Raw genomic sequence first — 7,559 nt, forward strand, 5'->3', positions numbered from 1 at the left:
TCAGTAAATTTAGGGGCTGTAGATGGGGTTAGTGAGCGCTTTAGATAATAATGTGGGCATGTACATTTTTTAATATCTAAACTCAGTTCATATGAAATTAGGTAGTGGTCTGAGACTGTGGAAGACTGAGGGAGAATAATTAGGTTTTTTATGTTCGTGCCCAGGGTCAAAACCAAGTCTAGTGTGTGATTACAATAATGAGTAGGACCTGATACATTTTGTGTGAACCCAACAGAATCTATGATTGATGTGAACGCCTTTTTTAGGGGATCATCACTTTTCTCAAAATGAATGTTGAAGTCTCCTACAATTATTAACTTATCACATGACACTGCTAAATTAGCAGCTAGTTCACCAAATTATTTTATAAATTCTGAATAGGGCCCTGGTGGTCTATAAATGTTTAATAAGGAGATAGTGTTCTTATTTGTGGCGGGGTTAATTATGTTAATGTACATAATTTCGAAGGAAGTACAGTTGTAACCATGTTTTTGGTTAATAATTAAATTATTTTTGTAAATTATACATAATCCACCCCCTTTGCCTGTCAGTCTGGGGCTGTGTACATATTTATAGCCTGTAGGAGTGGCTTGATTTAGTGATAAATATTCATCATTTCTGACCCAAGTTTCACTAAGGCATAAAACATCAAGTTTCTGATCCATTATTATTTCATGTATAATGACTGCTTTAGAGTTAAGTGCTCTTATATTGAGTAGGCCAAACTTTAGGTCTGTGGGGATGATACTACCCTCTGTTTCTGATGGTTTAATAGTGATTAGGTTATTGGGGCACGCTGTTTGATATTTTCTGGGTTTAAGTTTGATTCGGGGGACAGACACAGTCTTGATACTGTAACAAATTTTTATATTTCTTAAAGCAAGCTTTGTACATACACCCTTACTATGGGCAAACAAATGGCCATTATCTGTAAGTGTATCCTTAAAATCACTTACCTGTTCGCTGTGTAATCTACTTGCCTGGTTTGTGCTGGTGGGTGGGGTTAGTCAAGCCTGGCGAAGAACATCCTCGATGTTCCCAGAGAGAACTGCAGAACCTAGGCGACTAGGGTGAAGCCCATCCCGGCGGTAGAGGGCAGGACGTTCCCGAAAACACTCCCAGTGGTCGACGTAGTCCACGCCGACAGTGCCACACCAAACCCGGAGCCAGGAGTGGAGTGCGAAGAGCCTGCTGTACGCCTCACATCCTCGTCTGTAGGTGGGTAGGGGGCCGGAGACGACGATCCTGGCGTCCGTCTTCTTCCGAGCGGTATCCAGAAGCGAACGGTAGTGCTCCTTCAGGACCTCGCTGCGGCGGGCGGAAGTGTCGTTCGTCCCCACGTGGAGAACGACGGTGCCGAGATCCTCACGCTGCCGCAGCGCCGAGGGAAGTCGCCTGGCAACATCCAGGACACGAGCACCTGGAAGACAGGACACAGTAGCTTTACTCTTTGTGCCTGAGACTCTTAAATGTCTAACTATAGAGTCACCAATGATAAGAATACCGCCCTGTTTAGTTCTCGGTGCAGGTGAGGGCCAGGAGCTGAGCACCTCAAACCGGTTAGTAGAGGTGAAGACTGGCTGCGGTAGAGGGGGAGACGACCTCGGCTTCCCACACCCACGCTGACGCTCCCAACTCGGGGCTGGAGTGAAGATGGCCGTCCCGGGGAGCCGTCGCGACGGAGGAGCTGACGTGCCAACGGCCGCGTAGGAGGCATCGCGGGCGGCCTCGAGCCTCGTCTTCTCCCGCTGGAGCTCCGTCTGCTTCTCCAGGAGACGCTGAATTTGGCGGCCCAACTGCTCGAGCTCCGTGCTGAGCCTGGAGAGAGATCACTCCTCAGCGGTCGCCATAATCAGGAGATAAGGAGTTATTAATTGAGAGAAGTTATTAATATGAAAACAACAATAATAAAATGGTAGTGGTATTTAACAGTGTACAACTAACACTAAGCACAACTAATGAGAATAAGTTAACAAGGTATTAACAGTAAAGTAAAGATTTTAAGTAAAGAGCTTAGGAACAGTACTAAACAGCAGCAAGCAAACAAACAAACTGAGCGCGCGAACTGTCAGCCGGAAATGACGACACCAATGACGCCCAATGAGCAGAAAGTCATTTTTTAAAAATATTTTTTACACACGGTCAATATTTTTTACACTAAGATTACACTTAGCGTGCTACATTATTTTTTTGAGTAGCCTTTTCTTTTGGAGCCAGACGTGTGAGAACTGGTTGTTGTAGTTTTCAAAGCCAGTGTTAGAGATGGGGTTTTGTGTCCTCACTGGCTCCATTTTCCTGGGGAGCTGTGCCAGTTGTTACCATCCTCTCTCTATTCTTGTTTTAATGACCAGGGGTAAGAGAGGACATAACATGAGATGTGTGAAAATCAGGTACTATGGATGACAGTTTAAGACAACCCACACAACTGCTGCTCTTAATTAGATTTCATTTTAACTTCAGTTAACAAGGCAAAGAAAAACAAACATGGAAAAAGAAAGTAAGAGCACAATAACTTGACAAATGAGACTTCATTTAGAGTTCACAAAAAAAAGAATACAAAAGGTGAGCTATTCACATAGGCGACACACTCAGGCGGACTATGGACAGTGCCAAAGAAAAGAAAAGAACAAAACAACTTGCCTGCCTAACCTACTAACTTCCCTAAGAAAAAATACATGAGTGGCACCTGCCCCTTACCTAGTGTATACAATAATTTACTATCTATACTGTTGGTTGTTTTTACTAGCCTGTCCACGCTGAGGTATTGAACAACTAAAGATTAGCACAGTCACATTTTACTTGGATAACAACTTTAACTCCACAAGGGAAACAAAGCTTAGCCACAACAAACAAATTGCCACAAACTAGCAAGTTAGACACAAACAAAGCAGCATGGCCTCCTCTCCCCAGCTCTCTCTCTCATTTCTTCCAGCATGGGCCACCTTTAAACCAGAAGCCCCACCTTCACTCCAGAAACAGCTCCTTTCATTGGCCAGATACAGGGGTTGCTGTTGATCACCTGTAATAGGACAGGATTAAGAGAGCAAGGAAAAAGGGGTGTGGAGAAAAAAAACAGACAGCCTTTCTGGCATGTAACACGCCCCTCCAAAAGAGAGCAAACATTCTTTTGCGATTTATAACCCACATCCTTAAATTTTACGGAACTAAAACTTCTATCCTTAATGGGAACGGGATAGTGCATCAGCAACCACATTATCAATACCCTTTTTGTGTCTAATCTCCAGGTTGTAGTCCTGAATGAGGAGAGCCCAACGCATCAGTCGCTGATTTTGGTTATACATTCTGGATAAGAACACTAAGGGATTATGATCAGTAAACACTATTACAGGGATATCTGTAGATCCAACATAAACTTCAAAATATTGAAGTGCTAACAGTAAAGCTAAAGCCTCTTTTTCTATTGTAGAATAGTTTAACTGGTGTTTGTTAAACTTGTGCGAATAATAACATATAGGATGATCTATACCTTTATCATCCTCCTGTAACAGAACTGACCCAGCACCCACTGCACTTGCATCCACCTCCAACTTAAAAGGCCTAGAAAAATCAGGAGCAGCAAGAATAGGAGCATCACTTAAAAGCACTTTGACGCTATCAAAAGCATGAACACACTTAGATGACCACGAAAAAGGAACAGAGGGACTAAGTAACTTAGTCAGGGGCTCAACCACAGTGGAAAAGTTTTTACAAAATCCACGATAATATCCAGCCATACCTAGAAATCTTCGTAATTCTCGACGTGTTACTGGGATGGGGAAGTTTACAATAGCAGCCACTTTAGCAGCTAAAGGACGAACTTGCCCACTTCCTACTTCTTTTCCCAAATATGTAACTGTTGCTTGGGCAAATTCACATTTTGCCAGATTTAAGGTCAAGGAAGCATTTTCTAAACGCTGGAAGATGATATGCAAAGTCTGTACATGACTGGTCCAGTCAGATGTATATACTACCAGATCATCCAGGTAGGCAGAACAATGGGGCACATCACCCAACACTGTATTAATTAGCCTCTGAAAAGGTGCATTTTTAAGACCAAAAGGCATGACTGTATACTGCATAAAATCATCTGGTGTAACAAAAGCTGATATCTTTGAGGCCTCAGGCGTCAAAGGAACTTGCCAATATCCCTTTAATAAATCAAATTTGCTTACAAAACGAGCTGCACCAATATTATCTACACAATCATCCAGACGTGGCAATGGATAGGAGTCAGAAACAGTAACTGTATTAATTTTTCTATAATCAGTACAAAATCTAAAAGTACCATCTGGTTTGGGAACTAACAAGCAGGGTGAACTCCATGGACTTTTACTAGGCTTTGCAAAGCCATGTTCCACCAAGTAATTAACTTCTTGTTTCATAAAACCTCTTTTTGTGGCATTAACACGATAAGGATGCTGCTTAATTGAACTACTAGCCACAACTTTAATATCATGCTGTAACACATTAGTCTGAGAGGGAACATCACCAAATATTGTACGAAAGTTATCAACCAAGTCAATAATATCCTTTTTCTGCTTTATCGTTAAATGACTAAGCTGAGAAGATAAATTTAACAATGCTTCAGAATTTGGAAGTCTGGCATTTGAAAAGGACTGACTACAGAATTTTAAACCGTCCATGTCCTCCTCTGACCTTTGTGGGTCAGGTAAAACTGTAACCACTCCCACAGGAACTGAACTTAACACAGGGTCATCCCTGGAATGATAAAGTTTTAACATGTTAATATGACAGACACGGGACTTTTTCCTACGCTCAGGAGTTCTGATGACATAATCAGTGTCACTTAGCTTTTTCTCAACAACATAAGGTCCAGAAAAACAAGCTGCTAAAGATGAACCAGGCACAGGCAATAAAGCTAAAACCTGATCTCCAGGAGTAAATCTACGAGACACTGCCTTCTTATCAAAAATCTCCTTCAAATTTGTCTGGGCTGACCTTAGGCATTTCCCATGCCTTGTGTAATCGCTCACGAAATGCACTGACATAGTCTAAAATATGTTGAGGTTTCTGTGCAGCATTAGTGCACAGAAAGGACTCTTTTAAAAGCTTTAAAGGTCCCCGTACTGAATGACCAAACACCAGTTCTGCTGGGCTGAAAGAAAGCGATTCCTGAACAGCTTCACGGGCAGCGAACAAAACAAGAGGTACACCCTCATCCCAATCTTTCCCTGTTTCAAGGCAAAATTTACGAAGCATTGATTTTAAAGACTGATGGAAACGTTCCAAAGCTCCTTGGGATTCTGGGTGATATGGGCTAGAAACTATATGTTTAATGTTCAGACCCTCCAAAACCTGGGCAAAGAGTTTGGACAAAAAATTTGTACCTTGGTCAGTTTGTATCACTTTTGGCAAGCCAAATGTGGAAAAAAACTTCACTAATGCCGAGTTATAATTGGGGTTGTTATCCTGCGTAAAGGTATTGCCTCAGGAAATCGTGTGGCTGCACACATAATAGTTAGCAAGAACTGGTTCCCTGACTTTGATTTTGGAAGTGGTCCAACACAGTCCACCAGCACTCGCTCAAAAGGTTCTCCAGTCACTGGGATAGGACATAATGGAGCTGGAGGAACAATCTGGTTAGGCTTACCAGCTCTCTGACAAACATGACAAGTACGACAATAATTAGCAATATCTTTCTTCATAGCAGGCCAAAAGAAGTGTTTTAAAATACGACGATAGGTTTTAGTAACTCCTAAATGACCTGACCAAGGACTGTCATGAGCAAGACTTAAGACATGCTGCCGATATGCTGCAGGTACTACAATCTGATAGTCAGTATTCAGTTCTGGATTAACAAACGGACTCCACTTGCGCATCAAAACCCCAGCTTCAAGGAAATATGTTACTTGTTTATCAACTACAGCACCATTACCATTTAATATAGAAAAATACTTAAGTAAACTACTGTCTGCTTTTTGTGCTACTATAAGCTGATCACGTCCCACTATACTGTCAAATTGCAAGGCCCCAACTCCATCAAGCTTACTCTGCTTCCTCATGTTAATAGTGGTAGACCCCAACTTCCTGTCTGAGTCAACACATAAGAAGGAATCAGATATATCTATCACGTCTTTCAGTTTTTGTGACTGGGCCCGTGTAAGTACACAGGTAGGATAAACGTCTGACTGTTCCTCTTTACTCTCATCTGGTACAGCAATAGCAAGAGGGGTATCTAAAACCTCTAAAATAGGCAACACCTTTCCACCTGCAATATCATTACCCAGAATAAAATGAATCCCACTGACCGGTAGTTGGTCACAAATAGCGACTTTAAATTCACCTGAGAGCAATTCACTGTTCAACTGAATGAGATGTAAAGGTGCTTTAATGTATCCCATTTCAAGCCCCTGACAGATGGCATGTGAACCACAATATGACTTATCTGAAAATGGTAATACATCCACTAAAATTAAAGACTGTGCTGCCCCAGTATCCCTTAACATTTTAACAGATATAAATTCATCAGCATCTGACAAGCGAACAAAACCATCCAACACAAAAGGCTGGTACGACGGGTCTAGATTGGTCTCTCTTGGGAACATATCAGAAGGCAATGATCCTACCAGAGCTACTCCTTTAGAAGGTGGCTTATTAGAGCTTACACCTTGATTAGTCTGCCTTTCTAGCTTTTTCTTGAGCACCAAACAATTCACTACAATGTGCCCAGGCCGATGACAATAGTAACACTCCTTTTCCTCTCGAGACTGTGGAGGTGAGCGGTTATGATGTAATTTAGACCTGCCTTCAGACACAGGCTCTATATTTGACCTAAAAACCTGCTTATGAGTGAGAACAAACTCATCTGCCCAAACTGCTGCTTGTGAGGCAGTACTAACCACTCGCTCATTTAAATATACAGCGACACGCTCAGGAAGACAGTTTTTTAACTCCTCAAGCACCGTAAGTTCTCTGATAGATTCAAAATCATTAGCTTTACTAGCACTGCACCTCTTATCAAACATGATAGACTTTTCCCTCTGAAATTCTACATAAGTCTGAGTAGGTGACTTACGGTGACCTCTAAAATGTTGCCTATATGCCTCTGGGACACGTTCATATGCTCGCAATATAGTAGCCTTTACAACCTTGTACTGTGAGCTATCAATAAGTGATAAGGCAGAACAAACCTCTTGTGCCTTCCCCACCAACTTGCACTGTACTAAAACAGCCCATATCTCCTCTGGCCAATGCAATGTAGTAGCAAGTTTCTCAAAAACACTAAAATAAGTATCTACCTCATTTTCCCTAAAAGGAGGGACCACAGACATGTATTTACTTATATCAATTATATTACTGGTAGCATTGTGCACGGCTGATTCTGTGGACATTTTAAGACTCGCCAACTGGATACTAGTTTGCGCCAACTCAGGTGCATCAGGGGGAGAAGTGGGGGCCAGGGAAACCAGCGGTGGAGGAGGAAAGGCAAACTCCTTTGCCTTAAGCTCCAACTCACGCATACGTATTTCCTTTTCACATTCCAACTCCATCCTACGAACAGCCAGTTTAAACTCAAACTGCCGTGCCTCCGCCCTATC

Source organism: Hoplias malabaricus, chromosome 7 (genome assembly GCF_029633855.1).
Source record: "Hoplias malabaricus isolate fHopMal1 chromosome 7, fHopMal1.hap1, whole genome shotgun sequence".
Lineage (NCBI taxonomy): Eukaryota > Metazoa > Chordata > Actinopteri > Characiformes > Erythrinidae > Hoplias > Hoplias malabaricus.